The sequence below is a fragment of the Abramis brama genome, assembly GCF_963993115.1.
Source record: "Abramis brama genome assembly, chromosome: 5".
NCBI lineage: Eukaryota > Metazoa > Chordata > Actinopteri > Cypriniformes > Leuciscidae > Abramis > Abramis brama.
In genome coordinates, this window is record NC_139967.1 from 30,358,308 (window position 1) to 30,376,945 (window position 18,638).

Below are 18,638 nucleotides of genomic sequence, written 5' to 3' on the forward strand. Positions count from 1 at the left end.
AGGTGTCAGGCCTATGTTCAGGCTTCTCTGCGGTCTACAGGTGCTAACATAGAGTCCAGAGGTCCAATACACAACCCCTCTAGAGAGACACCAGCGGGAAACTGGGGCGAGCTAGCAGGAATGTTTGCAGAGTCAAATTCAATCATGCCACATCATTAATTCACAATCTTAACAGTTGGCAACAGGGCTGGGGACATAAGTGCAGAGCTGTTCACACGGAGGTTTGTTTTAATCAAATATACTCTAGCGTTCAAAAGTTTGCACTCTTTAAGATTTTTTTAATGTTTTATTATATTATATTACAATCAGCGGTGCTACATTTATTTGATCAAAAAATACAGTAAAAAGTAATATTGTGACAATTACAATTTTAAAAGATTCTAATATATTTTAAAATGTAGGAAATATATTTTATTTATTTAGTAAAGCTGATTTTCTTTCAGCAGCCATTACTACAGAAATCTTTTGCAGCATTATAAATGTATTTACTGTCACATTTGATTAATTTTATGCATCCATGCTGAAGTAAGAATTTCTTACCCCAAACTTTTAAACTTTGGAATTGTCTGACCCCAAACTTTTTTCAAAACAAATGAAATATTATGTAAAGTAAACTATTTGCTTAGAAAACTACCTTGAAATTTTCATTCACTGATTTTTACACAGAGACTAAACGTGCAATTTATCTTTAGCATAATTTACTTAATGAATGTTATCTTAAGGAACTATGTATACTTGATCTAACGCTTAAAACACGTTTGTTTGTGTAATCAAATGTTCTCATATTGACTGAGTCATAATAAATAATATTTTTAACAATTAATAATTTATGAAAACAGTTAATTTAGATCCACATTCATATAAAACACTTTGTAAGTTCCTGACAAACCTTTTTTTTTTTTTTATTATTATTATTTATTTAGTGAAACAATTTTCACATAGTGGCGTTGAATGTGGTAAATCTACTGGAGGTGGGAAATGTTCCTAAACAGCTCAAGTTTGTAATGAAGAAATTAAATTAGCACTTCACTTCTAAAAATATTCCATGATGTGGACATCGCCCTATTAGATTACACTCCGTGCCTACGCACTATTTTTTTTTTCTCTGTTCTCTTCTCTTCACCAACCTTAAAGACCATACACCAGTCTAAAAGCTCTGTCGCAACGTATAGTCATATGACTATTTTCCATTTAATAAGTTCCTGTTAAAACCACACATATCAAGATCTGTTTAAGGAGAGCGTGATATAGAGAGGATACAACGTGAACATTAGGCGGTGGGGGACAACAGAGCTCGCCAGAGTCTCGGCAGGTATCTCCCTTCCTTTCCTTGTCTATTTATAACCCGTGAGCCGCTCTGATCCAAAAATAAGACAGTGACCAATTTTAACCTGAACAATACTGCAGGCTCACAATCGTAGTCCCTGGCGCACATATGCACACACATGCAGACAAAGTCAATCTCATGGCTGAGCTATTTCTGGCGGGACAGCAACATTTAGGAAGTGTGGGCTACGGGCCAGCAAGCAGTTTAATGACACGCCTGCGTCACATGGTCTCATGTCACAGGAGCTCCCGCGATTGTCAGGGTTGAGCGCGGGCATGAACACACACACACGCACGCACGCACGCACACACAAGGTTATTTGTTTTTCCAGAGGGGCAGTAACAGAGCAGCTGCAGGTGAAAGGAGCCACCTCCACACTTCACCATATAAAGCTGAGCACTCCACATCCCGTCCTGCACTGGCCAGCAAACCCTGAAGTTTCAAATGAAGTGCTGGTCTTATTAATTATGCATACAAGTCGGTGCCGCACATTTCCTTTCCTTCTTTCTCTCTCATTCTTTTTTTTTCTCTCCATCTCTCTCTTTTATTCTCTTCTTTTCCAGATGGAGCATCTGTAATAAAATTAATGACATCATTGGCTGTACTTTGGAGTAACTACTGGAAGAAAAGTCATACATCAAAGTAAACAGTGTACTGTGGAGCGGTGGGGGGGGGTGAATAAGTATGAAGAAAAAAACTGATACTTCCTTGACTGTTAGATATAAAACAAAGAAAGAAAATGAAATGTGTGCGCATATATATATATATATATATATGTATTAATCTAATATATCACTCTACATAGTCTAAAATTAATTGCACCCATCATTTATTGTGGAATAAAACCGATTTAAGACAGAGCAGACAGCCAATGGCTGAAACTGGCTGGTCTGATTGGTTATTTTGGAGGTGGGTGACAGCCTGCTGAAGGGCCCTATGTAAACGCCACCACAAACATAAAGGCATTAAGTGTCACAATGCCAGGCTCACAGACACATCTCCCCTTCTGTATTCACGACTTTTCTTTTTCCTTCTCTTCCTTGAATCTCGAGTGTCCGGCGCGGCACGCTTTTTCCCCGAAGTTTCAGCCTCCGCTGCTGACAGGCCGCTGTTGAGAAGGGCGCAGATGACTGCAGAAAGACACACGTGTGCAGCTTTGGCAGGACACCGCTCGTGAGAAGCTGCTCTTGCGAGCCGCCTGAGAGGCTGTCTTTGCAAGCTCGGCTGAATGAAACACCTCAACCTCACACTAATGAAAAGAAACTCTTATTTCCTCCCGACGTTTTATGTTCAAACGTATCTGAATCACGTCTGTCAGTTGTCAGACGCATTGGCCCGTGTTTACTACCCCCCCAAAAAAGAGAACGCACCAAACAGTATATGATGATGAAAATCACAGGATCGTGACACTTTGAAAGTGTCAAGAAGACCTTCGAGTAAATTGCTAAAAATATACGCCTCGCCACACGGCACTGTGCTACGGGCAGCTTTGGCGACAGAGACGTCGGGGTTATGAATGTTATGTGAAGCTGGGGCATAGAGGGCCCTCTGTCCCCCCTCTCACCGGAGAGCCTTACAGAATGACTGGGCTATGCTGCCCCACTGACAAAGATAAATTACATTTGCTGGAAAATATTTCAGCATTTTTTCCCCTCCCTTAACTTCTCGACTCGTCTCTCATTTTTTATTTTATTTTTGAAGTTTTTTGTCGCTTTTTTGGCCCGAGTCCACCAGTGTGCCAAGCAAGGCGCACACACCGTGCCACTGTGCTTTATCATGGAACAATGCGTTTAAGCATGGAGTCGGCAAACATAGATCCGAGATGGTTAAAGAAAACTTTTACAGGATTGCAAGTAAAACTGACCGAATACGCGAGGCGTGTATTTTTAGCAATTTTACTCGAAGGTCTTCTTGACACTCTCAAAGTGTCACGATCCTGTGATTTTCATCATCATGTACTGTTTGGTGCGTTTAGAGAATGTGTGAAATCTCTGAACCTGTTTTATACTACAGATTTTTTAAATCTCCAACTCTAACAGAAGTGGAACAGCCAATAAAACACATACGTTTTCTGTATATAAAATGCTGGATTGCATCAAATACGCACGACTAGATAAAACGAGCTCACGAATGCAGGGATGTACCCTTTCCTAAACTGTTACTGTTCTGTGAACTCTTATCTAGCATAAAATGTGCTCTGTTTTCCTACGATACTGACCAAAGTGGAAGCGTTTCGATGCTTAAGGCCAGAAAAGGTTCCCTGCTAGACCACCCAAATCTGAAGAGGAGTTTATAAGAAACAGGAGTCACCTTTTTTCTTTTTTTGGGGGGAGGGGGCAGCACCTCTTTCATGTTCGCAGCGTGATATGTTGCGCACATTCATTCGGTGTATGCACGCACACTGACTTGTCTGTCATCGCAGCCTCCTCGTGGCAGCCTCTACCATCCTTCACAGCTTTCTATCATCTGCTCGTGTACAAATACACAGTAAAATATAGTTTTTCTCATATCATGCAAATGCACATCCAAATACACAACTCTCAGAACTATTTCCAGCCACATACACGCAGACTTCTTTAGCATACATAATAATTACTGTGTGTTCGGTACATACCACGTAAGCCCACAGCAGATCTTTAGAACAGAGAATGTTCAGCTGAAAAATTCAATTTTATGCAGAAGTATTCTTTTCACAATATAATTAAACATCAAAGGCAGGACTATTCCTCTGTGATTGAGCAGCACTCTGGTGAATCAACTCCATACACCACCTTCCACTTTACAGCGAGAAAGAAAGTTGCCAAGCGTCACTGCTAATTACAAAATAGAGACAGAAGCAAAGTTAAATTCATTATGCAAAAACCAGGACTCGTACGCGCTGGGTACGTTCAGCTAATGCCAAATATCATAACCTCTTTGAGGGTAAAAATGACTTATCTGGAGCTGGTTTATTTGCTTTATTAAACTAATTTTTAGCCTAGTAAATGAAGCTGAGAGAGAGTATGGAAAAAACGAAATGAGAAAATGTTTGACTTCATTGACTCAAAATTAACACACTGCTGTGTAATAAAACGGGCTGATATTACTTTTTATTATTATTGCTGAAGAGTTACAACGAAAATAAAGACTGTCTTTCTTTTTGAGCTCATGAAACTTAGGAGATAGTGCCAAATGTTTGGTTTAAACACATATTATGACTTATTTTAGAACACGTTTAGATGAATGACTATTCCTTAAAACTAATTACTACATGATTTCTTTTGTGCATAATGCCTACCTTTACTTGAAGATCAATAATCATTCATCGCACTGCACGCAAAAGTGTAATTTACCTAGCAACTGCAAATAAAAAACATTTTCCTTGTGTTTATCAGGACAAACCTAAAGACAATACATTTGTGATTTGGAGGGGTACACAAACTGTGCCTGTAAATGCCTCTGACAATCGGCTCAAGTAGCTCAGCCAATCAGAGTGACACGTGGAGAGCTGATCCCTCTTTGAGAGAAGTGTAAGGCCATGTTGTCACTGTTGGTTTTGTGAATCGACAGAAGCCTAATCCCAAGTGATTTCCTAGAGACGACAGGTCTGAGGACGACCGCTCGTGTGTGCGTGCGTGTGTGTGCGTATATGTGCACGGCTATGAGAGGACCCTCTGAGTGTAATCATACGAGTCCACATGTGAGTGTGTTCATTTTCCTCTTGGGCAGATTAAGCAAACACTAAATCCCAGGAGAGCAACAGGTGAGACACTCACACACATGCACACACATACACACACAGGAGCTTCATTGATTGTGTTCGCCTGTCTGAGAGTATAGTCTGAAAAAGAGTGCACTTGTGGTAGAAGTGACAGAAATACAATACGTGACGCCTTTTTGCGTGGAGAAATTGTAGCTCTAGTCAAAATTTTGCTTAAACTGTTTTTAAAAAAACTGACATAAACATTATTTCACTGTAATTTCCTATAAGCAAAGGCATGCTAAAAAAAAATCTAATACAAAAAAGTGACAAAAAATAACTCTCTTAATTGTTAATTTAACAATCACATTTATTCATTTACATCTGTATCTGTCTTCACCTTTACTTGTAAAAGTATGTAGATTATCACGTTTTAGCAGCTACCTACTTAAAAATGTAATTAATTATAACAGCTTCTTTCAATAACTGCTCACACAGACACACATACAATATATATATATATACATAGACAAATTCGCACTTCTTTGTCTTGATATATACTTTTATTTATGGTTGCATGAAAGGAAACCGTCAACTTAACTGTTGTCTCTAGGTTTAATTGGGAATAATAGGATATATATATATATATATATATATATATATATATATACACACACAGCACACACACAAATGTGTATGTCTATAAACTTGTTTTAAGCAAATACACTTTTAAGTTTAAGCTTAGGCTACTGAGGAGAAGAACAAATAATTAACCCTCATAAAACTGAACATTTAATATGGACTTTTGGATATATAATAAACAGATGGTCTCTCAGCCTGAGTCTGTGTAGTATTTAATGACTTACAAATGTTGCTATTCTTGATCAGAATCAGGATGCTGTGATTTTATTGTATTTATTTAATTGAATTAATTAATTTATTTTCCTGGTGAGTTTTTAGTTTTATTTATGTGTGGATTTGCCAGCACAAGTTGGTCAAATTAAATGTTTAGGCGGTAGCACATGAACTATAGCCTACCATATAGCCTGATAATAGAAAGCAGAAATAAATATTGAATGTTGATCATATTTGAACGTCTGTTTTAATTCAATACTGGATTTATAGTCTGATGACCCTCGGACCTTCACACAACATCGCACAGCTATTTGACTGTATTCACGACGGCAGTCACAGTAAGTGCAACCATGACCTCTGTAAAGTGTTTTGGTTTATTCTGCGAGCTGATAAAGCACTTTACAGGACCCAAACAAAAGCACGCGCCTGTAAATAATAATAATAATAATAATAATAATAATAATAAGTCTACATATAGAAACACTAGTAGTGATTCTCCTGTCAGTATAGTCAGAAATAACATGTGTTGTCATGTCAACTTTCTTAACGGAGCTACTTTAACTCTCACCCTTGTGATCTCACGAAATAACGGAGATGTAAACTCATCGCATTATTGTTTACTTAACAACAATGTCACACAATGTATCAACGAACAAACACACACCGGTGTAGGGTATCAGTGTCACACTTACTTCATGGCGCGTCTGAAGTGTGTCCGGTGAAGTTTGTCCTGCGGTGTGAAGATGTTGAGCCGCCGGGTGGACTTTACCGCTTCACACTTAAAATCCAGCAAAAATCACCAGCAGCACCTGGGAAAAGTGTCGTTTTCTAAATGCGTGTTTCTTTTCTCGTGTCTAATAAAGCGTTTCAGATGCTGAGGTTGGTGTCGGTCGTCCACGGTGAGGAATGATTAAGCCGTTATTGCGACTGATGATGTTGAGCTCCGCGCGCCTCTCTCTCTCTCTCTCGCTCTCTCTCTCTCTACGCAGGGCAAATAATCGGGTTTACTCTTGAAGGGGGACGGGCTTACATCACTCCAGTGTTTTAATGAAAGAAGCGCAACACTAATGCGTTTTTATCTCCTACCTGATCAAGTTAAATCACACCGTGTATAATCAAACTGTGCACAGACACAATGGTAGCCTACCTTTAGCTTTGTGAATTTTAATTTCTTTTGTACCCAGAGATTTTTTTTTCAACAATGTGATTTTATCAGATGATAAGTAGATTTCTAATTAATTTTATTGAACTGAACATTTTACTATAGCCTCTTATGTAGGCCTAATTGTTGTATGTTATAGGGGATATAATATAGTTTGTACAGTATACAAAGTAGGAATGACCCCTTAAAACATGAAAATCCAAGATATTTATGTATGTGTGTGTGTGTGTGTGTGTGCGTGTGTGTGTGTTTTAAGGACTGTAGCTCCAAAACTAGTTTTATAGCCCACTAAAATGCAAAACTTAAGTTTAAATATATATATATATATATATATATATATATATATATATATATATATATAAAGAATAATCAAAGTGACAGCCTGCATACATTTATTACATGTTTTCAACCACTTTGAATTTAATCAGTGACAATCAAGTTGAGAATTAACAGAAATTAGTTACATCGATGCAATTGAAAGATGTTGTTATCTGAAAACATGATGAAAACCGTTTTAGAGTGTAGGAGAACTCGGTCTACAGAACATTTTATCCGTAAGTTCTTTCGAAAACCATCTACGAAGCGGCACTCTAATGAACTCAGATCTGAAGAATCTGTAAAATAACACAAAGGATTCAAGACAACTCAAGAAACCTAGAATGAAAATTTCTCATATAAGCATTAGTGCCCTCTCACAGCCCAGCAAGACAATCCATCTTCTCACCATATATTTAAATGAGGCTACTGGAGATAAGTACTTTAACACATGCTAAACATGAATAAATCACAGACAGATTTGTCCCACCATGAATGGATTTAAACACATCTACCAAGGAATCAAAATTAGCTAAACCAAAGACCATCCTGTGAATGTTCAGAAATAATGGCTGAATTCACGTTTAAGGGGTTAACAAAAGAATATAAACTATCATATTGCTGTTTTTCAGTTCCCCATCTTAGAGCGGTCATCTGAATTGCTTCACACTGATATTTCATTATTTCATTGTTTCATAAAACGAATGCTGTAGAATTAACCTTAAGCACCACTTGAGTCACTGACAGACAAACCAGAGGCAGAGGTAAAACATGAAATCAGTTTAATGAATTAATAAAACCTGCTAATCTGCCTGACAGACTGTAACTGGACCCAGGGGTATCAGCTTCCTTGGGATCCCACTTCTGGATCACAAGACACTGTAATCTTGAATTCCATTTTTATTGGTAATTTCAATATCTAGATCAATACGGCTTCGGTTCCACCAGCTATGTGATAGCACATGCTAAGTTTCATCAGATTCTCTGTTTCACCATACGTATATTTACATGGACAGTTCCTCACACTATATCAATGAAAATATATTTAGCCTCAAGATCAGGCCACACTATCATTTTTATTAACTGTGCGTCCATTTGAAAAGCATGTGTATTACGTTATACCTACCGTGTTCACAATTCCTTCAGTTCTTCCAGCTCCAGTGCACAGTTTTAGCAGGAAGACCCTCTTAGGTTTCAGTGTGCGCTTGTGTTTGTTTAGTTGGCACCTGGTGAAGAGACACAAAGGGAGAGAGAAATTCTTTCTGTGTTAATAGCTATATCTAGGCACAGTGTTCAAGATACACTGCATGACTGGGGGAACTACAAAAGGAATAAATAAATATATAAACACCGTTATTGAGTCGCCGCTTGCATATTCATGTGGTTGGTAAACTAGATAAAGAACAGGAAGAGGAACAGAAACAACAGTAACTACAGCAACTATACCGTATATCATTGATGTAGATCTGAATAAGAATTTGCAGTTTAAAACAATAATCATTTGCCTTATATATCCCTTGATATGTAGAGAATAGCATTTTGTTCATGTCATTTCCTGTCATCATCCTTCTCTTTTTTTCTCTCTCTGACCAGTTTGGACTATTATTCAAAGTTTAAATTCTACAAAGAGGAGTTTTATACAGAAAGTTGTTAGATTGAAAGATGGATGATTTTCTTTTTTTCTTTTTTGTAAAAAAAAAAAAGAAAAGAAATATATATATATATATATATATATATATATATAAAAATAAAGGTGCCATTTATATAACACTTTAAGAAAAAAATTAAATATATTAAATAACTGTATAAAAACATTTTAATATTAGATATTTTTAATATTTAGGTTGGTAACTTTCACTACATTAGTTCAGTCTACCAAGCATTGTGCAGTAGAGCTGACTAATGAGTTTGTTTAAATTTCTAAATTTGCCTGTTAAGACATTCCCCAAAGGCACTTTACTGTAATATCTCAAAAGGGGATTTATGTCAATTGAAACATAAAAAAAATGTGTAAAGTTATATTTCATGACCTAATTTACAAACAGACAGACACATACTGTATACATGTGTATACACAAATGAATTATTCTCCCTCTTGTTTTCCTTGGCTGTCGATCGCTACCAGACTGTCGGTCCAAACTGAACCTGCTTGCCATCACTCAGGATCAACAATCCGATTTCCAGTAAGTTCAAAGCCACAAGGAAAGTGTCCAGTAGCAGTTATGTCATTTCGTATACACATACAAGAGGCTTTTCAGAGAAAGGTAATTTTGAGGTTTCGACCTCATCTGTTCATGTTTGTAACGAGCAGATGTAAGGGGATGGAAGATAAATACACAATGTTAGTGGCTGACAACAATCCCGCCTACGTTGTTTTCTTTTCGGGAGCCCAGTAGTTACCCACGTGTGTCTTATTATCTTCAGTCAGACATAAGTAGCGTGTTCGGGGAGGATAGAGGGACAAGGCCTCTATTTCGTTTTATTTTAAGAGCACGATAAACATCAACACATTTTCTGTGTTGAAATAACAGGAACAAGCAAGGCTGTTAATGTATGAGTGTGTGCGTGAGTATACGTGTGTAATCTGTTGCTGATCACACTCATGTGAAAACACAATCTGGCTGTCAGTGCTGATAACACTGTCAAGTGCTCAAACACCAGCGCTGAGCTTTCACAGTGCAGGAGAACGTTGGGGATGAGCCTGTCTCCCAGGTCTGGTTCATAGATTCTTCTTTTCCCCTCCTTGCTTATCACACTCCTCCCCTCTGCTCTCTCTCCCTCCCTCTCTCTCTCTCTCTGCCACCTTTAATATCACCCATTTCCCTTTTATTGCCCTCTTTTCTCTCCTAAACTTTGGAGATTTAGACAGATAGACACAGACAGAAAGGGAGAGGAAAAAACACACAATAACTGGGGTATTTATGCAGCACAAAGTTATGTAAGAGTCTCAAAAAGAGTTGAAATGGCACTTTTGTTTCTGCCTCAGTTCAGTATGCATTTATATCTAAATTAGTTCTGTCAATCGATTAAAAAACTAGCCAATTAATCTCACATTTTTCTGTAATCACACCTAACATTAAAGTTTTTAATATATTTTTATATTGTAATTATTTGACATTTAATCTCCAAATGAATGTGGAAGCAACAAAGACAGTAGCCTATATTTTAAATATTTGTTTAATTGCATCATTTTTTGAAAGAAGGCCACTATCACTGATACGACTGCTGCTGATTTTTTCTATTGGCCCAGTCAGACCAGTTCAGATTTTTAGTTGCCCTGTGAAAATTCACAAAAAGTTATTGTTTTCATTGTCTTATATCCCTTATATCCAGTGCTTTAAGATGTCCAGGTCTAACAGGATACAGAAATTGAATAAAGTTATCAAAAACTTCACAGTCTTCCCTGCATAAAATAAAAATTAAATATAGATCAATCCTTATTTAGCTACAACAGTTATTCAGTCAAGACAAGTGAGGGATTTTCTCTTTTTCTTTTGTTCTTTGATTGACACAGCATTAAGTTTATTAGGCTGCTGTCACTTTAAGACCTAAAGCACATGACTCGGATCTGGCATGCATCCCATTTTCTCACAACTCTTTAAGTTCAATTAAGACTTAATTAAACTAATTTAAGACTGTGCTTGCAATGATACTAGACAAAACAGGCATTTTGGCTTAATTTTGTGTGTTTTTGTCCGTTCAAGCGCTGTCTGAAGCTGCTTTTCTGTGCGCATGAGTCGTTTGTGTCTGTCACACAGACGTATGCCAGTGCTGCGCTGCGTTCTCTTTTGTGTCTTATCACACTTCAGTGGTTTAAAAGCATTTGCCTGAATAAGAGTGTGGTCATATAATGTAATACGCTAGGATGACTGCAAAAAATTTATGCATTAATTGCGTAAAATATGAAAAAAAGAAAAAAATGTTGTCGCACTTTAATTTTGACAGCCCTAATCTAAATGTATTCTGTTTTTAACCCTCATGATAGATTTTTATGTTTGGGATCCCAGAGGTCATATAGTAAGTAGGTGAGTGAGTGAGTGAGTGAGTGAGTGAGTGAATCAATCAAACAAACAAATCAATCATTCAATCAATCAATTTGAAACTGACTTTTGAAACTTTCCCTTCAAGTTATTAATATATTTGTGTGCCCTTGTCAAAATCCAGACAGGCAGATATAACTTTTATATTAAATTACTTGTATATCTTATATTATATCACTTTTCAGAAATTGTTATCTATTTGAATAGATAATTTTTTTTTTTTTTTTTTTTGACAATTTGTGGGCAGGCAGATAGTAATCAAACAAGTTCAGCAATAGTTCTCAAGGGAAACTGATATCTCATCTTACATTAGCTCCTCTGACCCTTCAAAGTCTTTACAGCAAGCCATTTTACATATCACTGTAACTTTCAATTCATCTCAAAGTAATAGTGCAACTTTAACTTTTCCAAGCATATAACTTAGAAACTTCTGAAAGCGCATAGCTGATGAATTCATCACGGTTTGAGCCCTCTATTCATTGCATTTAAATAGCACCTGAGCACGCTAACACATATGTGGTTGGAAGAAAACCGGTAGTGAAGTGTAGACTTGTGTGGGGACAAATTTGGTAATTTGCATGTTCTGTTGGGCAAACAGCGCGTGAATGCTACACCTTTGATTCATTATAAATGAACCACAAGCAGCACAACACGGTTAAGCCTTTGTTCAGGATGCTGCTGCTCTGGTTTCAGTATTAAAGCTGTGTGCTGGAAAAAGCCACCCCAGTTCCAGTTACCCTGCACTCTACTGAAGTCTTTATCTCCCCTGTCAATACACCTGTACTCTGTCCCACTTGCTAATGGAGGCCTAAATAGGAGTTAGTGGCAAATGACAGTAAAAGTTCAAATCTATATTTACTTTAGCTCCAAACATGTAAAAGCACAGCTTAAAGGGCAATTTCTTGGAACAGCTCTCTGCCTTGTGAGTAAAATGTGTAACTGCAATATATACCTCTGCCAGCAGGGGCACACTAAGGCTTTCTCACAGAAGAGTCAGCCCTCTCCATCACAACTAATACAATAGTTTAACTGTAAGTCAAATGGATATAGCAGCAAGCATATGTTGACTCACAGTAATATGCATTTATTAAATAAATAAATATGAGGTACAAATCTCTCAATAAAAGCACTGGCACCTTCTCTCTGTCCCATACTTAGACCACCTTAAATTGTCAGCCTCTTTATTTCAGAAAGTCTGCTGCAGTTGATTACATCACATCTTATTTTACATCTTTGTATATTTTACAATTTAGTTCAAAGTTCCCTTTGTCTGTCTAATGTTAAAAGCTGGAAAAATAAAAATATTTCAAATAAAATCATACTCTAATGATTTTTCCTCCTTTGAATGGTGAAAACTAATCCACTCATAACCTTTACAAAACTTGCACAGTTATTTCATTGTTTCAACATTTTTTTCCCCCCACAACGGCGACACTAAAAAAGATGCCAACATCACATTTTTCTGTCTCCAGACTTACAGTGCCAACCGGTGTTTCCTGAGCTTGTGCAGAAGTCGGGTCTTAACAGATGGTGGGCATTATGGACAGGCAATGGAAATTCTACCTGTATTTTCTTATGTATATTCCTAACTGGTCACATAACAGTTGCTATACCAGACAGTGTAGATTATCTGTGCAGGAGGTGGTTACATACATGTAAAAGTATGTCTGATGTGTGTGTTATTTTTCTTCCCGTTTTTGTCCCAAACTCTTATTAGACATCAAATATAGTTCTTTTACTCTTTCATCCCTTCACTTTTTGTCTGTGTTGTTCTCTCATTTATTCTCTCTTTTTCCTTGAAACTGTTGCCCAGTTACACTCGTGCACACTTCAGGTGGTAAAGAAATCAAAGTCTCTTGCTTTCTCTTCTCAGACTGTAGTAAAAAAAACAAAACACACACACACACAAAAAACAGGACCACTGTCCTCTTGACCCGAGGACATGAACTGAGAAGCCCCTCTTTATGCCACATAAACTACAGAACAGACTGGATCTTAGGTCTGCACCACAATGGAAAGGTTGTGCTATTATAATAGCCTTTCACGTAAATTACTCAAACCAAGATTTTACAAGGCATACGTTTACAAGGATAAGTTCACTCAAAAAAGAAAACTCAAGTTTTCTCAAGTCATTATTTTATCTCCTTCATGTGAGAATACAAAAATGTACACTACTGTTCTGAAAGGTTTTAATGTTTTTGAAAGAAGTATCATATGCTCACCAAGGCTGCATTTATTTGATGAAAAAAATACAGTAACAATTTTTATATTGTGAAGTATTATTACAATTTAAAATAACTGTTTAAGAAAAAGGGTTATACTGTATTTTAAGTTGTCTTTGTTACAGTGTAACTATATTGTATTACTTTCTTTCTTTGGGAAAAAAAGGCAACACTTGATTTGGTAACACTTTATTTTACAGCGACCCTGTTAAACATTTTACATGTAGTTACTATAGTAATAACGGTCAATTATGCATAGTTACATGCAACTAACCCTTCACCAAACATTAACCCTAACCCTAATTATAAAGTAAGTCCATGTAGTTAACTACTATTACTTAGTACTTAATTGTCTAATTACACTATGACAAGGACACCTTAAAAATAAAGTATAACCCTTTATTTTAAGGTGTCTTTGTTGCAGTGTAATTATACATTTAAGGACTGAGTAATATTAATTAAATACATGCACTTACCGTTAGGATTAGGGTTTGGTTTAGGGTTAGTTGCATGCACAGTAGTTGTGCATAATTTACTGTTAATGCTATAGTACGTAACTGGTGTAACATTTATAACAAAGGTACTGTAAAAAATGTTACAAAAAAAAACAAACCTTACTGACCCCAAACTTTTGAATGTAGTCATTATTCACAGAATATCTTGCTTTGAAAAATTTGCAGTCGCGGAGGTCAATTTGTGGAGTTCTTTGTATGGAAAAGAACAGCTTGAACATTTTGTTGAATGTATCCTTCCACATAAGAAAGAAAGTCACACTGGTTTTAAAGGACATCAGTGTGGGTAAATAATTTTTGGTGAACTATGCCTTTGTAGAAGGTTTCATCAATACGAGACACTTTAGACAAGTCATGGTTGGATCTCAAATTCCCATTATATTTACAGAGAAATTCACTCATTAACTACTCTATTAACTATTTTTAACAAGTCAGAAAACCACCTTCACGCAAACACGCTCGCAGAAGCTTCACACTGGAGAATATAGAAGCATATGAATCTGGCTGTACACATACCCGCGCAGCGTTGCTCTGCTGAACGGATGCCGCCTAAACCTCTTTGTGCCTGCAATAGCACCCCAGACTCATTCTTATTCAAACAAGATGAGACTGGAGGCAGGCAACAGAGATTAGCCTGAGATCAAAAGGCGGTGAAGCACTCGTGTTTTGTAGATTCAGACGGGCCCCATCCAACATGTAAGACCCACGGAGGAGCTGAGCGGAGCGGAGCGCCGCGCCGATGCCACCCTCTCCAAGGGGCAGAGGAGTGGATGAGCAGAGAGAGAGAAAGAGAATAAAGAAAGGAGCAACGTCAGACGGCCAAGACTACAGCTCCAGTGTGAAATATTGGAATTAGATTATGAAAAAGAGAGAGAAGAAAGAAAAAGTAAGCCGTCACTGTGAGCAATTATAGGACAAAGATAATTCTAAAATAAAAATGAAACGCTACAGAGATGAAACCGTTTCCATGTGTTTAATATGTCACTGTTTGTTTTAAATATAAAATTCTCCTCCAATAGACAGTAATGTGGAAGCATGTAACCTAAGAACATGGCATCTGGATCTGCAATATGCAACATAAGGATGGTAACTACTGCGACGCCTGCGTGCCAACTGTGATTGATATAAATAAATGTGGGGGGTTCATTTCTCAACACCGTATATGTTTCATAGTTGTAGACTGCATTAGTGCACAAATAGGTCTGTCTATGTCGCACCCGTAAAGCCGAGTGGCTTCAGTCCTTAGCTAAAGTCAGATCACTTATGCTTTTAAATGCTCTTATAAATATGAGCAAAAGCAAACAAGGCTGACTGCCATATTTGTGTAATTTCAGGTTAATTTGGGGCTATTATAGATTTTGCAAATAACACAGGAGCCTGCGGGAGCTGGGAGAAGAGGACTAGTGCACGGAAACACACACAAACAGGCAGACAAACTGAATCCTGACATAGCCACTGGCGAATAGACAGAGAAGGGTTCAAAAAGAAAAGGGTGCCTCCTCTACAAAGTGCACCACCTTTGCTGCGAGAAAACAACGCTCTTTTCCAACCACAATTCAGATCAAAGATTTGTATTTATTTATTTATTTTGGTAGCGAGAAAGTTTTTCAAATGACAAACATGGGAGCTTTGGTAAACTGGGTCAGAGCTGCCTTGCCGGTGTCTCCATGGGGTGGGTTGGTGGGGGGTGCTGAATGTCACACCCCGAACACCCAGGAAGAGAGGGATTAGATGGCAGAAAGCTTGCAAGGGATGCTTTCTTAAAAATATGCTGCCTCAGAAACATTGTTCTCAGAATGCAAATAAACTATAGAGGAAGAAGCAGATTGAATCCCGATTTTATTCTCAAAGGACTAAGCTGATGTCAAAACTAAGCATATATTTGTTGAGTCTTAAGAATATTATAAATATTTAAAGTATATAATTATTATTATTATTATATATATACATACTTTTTTCAACAATGCACTTTAATTTTTTGTAATTTTATATATATATATATATATATATATATATATATATATACACACATACACACACACACACGCACACACGCACACACGCATACACACACAATACATTGTATAAATATTGACTTTCATATAAGGATTAAGTTGATGTCAAAACTAAGCTTATGTTGTTGTTTTAAACTGCAAATTTATTTAATATATACAATATATTCTTATATATAACATATGAGTGAAAAATATTATTTTTGAGAAAAAAAAACACTTCCACCACATAATTCTCATCTTTGCAACGTATTGTTTTCCGAATAATGCAGGCATTCATCTTTATTATACAGTATGTGATAACTTTTTATTTACATTCTCTGTTTGTCTCAGAATTATGAAATATTTATCTGTTTTCTTTCATTTTAAACACTTCCCACAGACTCCCTGAGAGTTCTCATGTGCAAACTTGTCAAACTGTTCAGGCTGCTTCTGCTAGTGTATGCTCACCTATTCCCCTGTTATTTCAAACTTAAACTAGCAATGTCAAACTTGTACTAAGGCCAGAGTGATTCAAATTGATATTGATTCTGTTGTGGCAGCTATTTCACAAGTGAGAAGAATTAACACTGTTCTGAGACTAGGAGGTTTCCCCCATGCTTCATTTCAAACCAAGCAAATAGTTGTTGGATTAAATTACTGAATGGGAGTAATAATTCAGTCTGACGTTGAGGAATAAAAACAACATAAAAACAGCAAATAATCTCAGGATTAGACAGTTCTTGTGTTTGTGATAATTGTAGATTAATTATAGAAATTAGTACAAATTATTATATGTGGATTATTAGTAACTCGTTTCACCTGATAAATTTCAGACCCCCAAACTTCACTGCTCACACCGTTTGAACTTAAAATCCCCTCACAGAAGGACAAATGTAAAATCCTCTCCCTACAACATAGTATGCTCGGCCACTGTGCAGTTCTCGATTTTTCCACAGACACAATTTTTCAGCTCATCACAAGAGGGGAAGGAGGAAGGGAAGAGCTTGGAGAGGAAAAACTCACCGGTGCCGATCTTGTGCTTCCCCAGGAAGTCACACCCTGCAGCTCCAGCTGTGGGCCAGGTTAATAAAAAAAAATAAAAAATAAAAAAAAGAACACAAAAGAAATGCCCTGCATTAATAAAGCCAGACCAGCTGGCTTTGAACAGAAACCCTGATGTGGGTTGTGTTGCCCCACAAACTCTCTTGGATCTGAAAAGGGTGCTATGCATACACACATAAATGAGACACTAGCTCCCTAAACACACACCCCCATGAAAAAATGGCCCATAAGATTTGTGGCACAAGTATTTGGCAGTGCCTGATCTCCACCTGTTCCCATCTCTCCAGGCTCAGAGGTAAATTTAGGCTTGAGATATATCAATGACACTCAGACCGTTGTCATTGCTGGAATTGCTGTAGCAACTGTCATCAAAAACATCAAACAAACTGGGACATGCTTTGCATAAGAACATATATCTATCTATCAGTTTATCTGTCTGTCTATCTATCTATCTGTCCGTCCGCCTATCCTATCCTATCCTATCCTATCCTATCCTATCCTATCCTATCCTATCCTATCCTATCATCTACCCAATCCTATCCTATCCTATCCTATCCTATCCTATCCTATCCTATCCTATCCTATCCTATCCTATCCTATCCTATCCTATCCTATCCTCTATTCTTTCCTCTATTCTATCATCTATTCTATCCTGTCCTGTCCTGTCCTGTCTTGTCTTATCCTTTAAATGTAAAAGCATTCTGAGAGTGTGGAATAAAAGCAGCAATTCCTGTAATTGATCGCCATTATTTCTGGACGGTTTAAATTCACATGATAACACATTATACTGACAGTGACACAGTGTGGATTTTCAAGACATATTTATACTAATTCAATTATGAATGATATTTTAACCTGGAATAGCGCAAGTACAGGGAAGACAAGCATTTACCGCATCAAAAGTGTATTCCCAAAAGTGTATTCGGGTTCACGGAATTCCATTCTCTCAGTGACATCACATTTGTATTGACCCTGTTTACAATATCCTGGGGATATCTGACCTTTAATGGGAATGGGTTTTGGTAAGAAGGAATGAGTTCATCATACATATCTAATGTTACAATAGCATAATGGGGATTTCATTGAAACGGTGCACAAAAATACGACAAAAAGCGGTAAAAGAGTTTGCTTACTGTAAAAACACTGCAACAGGATGTAGCCGAGGTCAGTCACAAGGGAAGAGGAAACTGTTGAGGGGGGAAAATGCATAATTATCCCTACAGAGCACTCAGTAACAAAAGCATAATTTGTTTGAACTGTAAGTGCATTTATTATTGGCCCTCCCCACTTATCGTAACTTAGTTACAATACCAAGCCTCATTCAGCATCCAGAGCGACAACCTGGAAAACTGCATTTCTGAGTCGGCACACCTTTCTCACTTTCTCCTTCTTTGCTGTCTCTCTTCTCTCCACTTAATACTCACAGACAGTTCTTTCCTATATTTAATAAACTAATGGGAATGTCTAACA

General features: G+C 37.3%; 1 protein-coding gene across 7 annotated transcripts in view; it reads right to left on the reverse strand.

Annotated features, from left to right (window-relative positions):
• Window positions 1-17,357, reverse strand: part of mef2cb (myocyte enhancer factor 2cb) — a 79,104-nt gene extending 61,747 nt beyond the window's left edge. For 5 of the 7 annotated variants that reach the window (XM_084114208.1, XM_084114205.1, XM_084114207.1 and 2 more), the window contains exon 1: window positions 6,554-6,844. The gene's annotated coding sequence lies outside the window, so the exon portion shown is untranslated. Of the gene's footprint in view, window positions 1-6,553; window positions 6,845-8,464; window positions 8,565-17,129 lie in introns of those variants that run through there. The other 2 variants (XM_084114204.1, XM_084114206.1) reach the window with 2 other exon arrangements.
• Window positions 17,358-18,638: the final 1,281 nt, after the last annotated feature.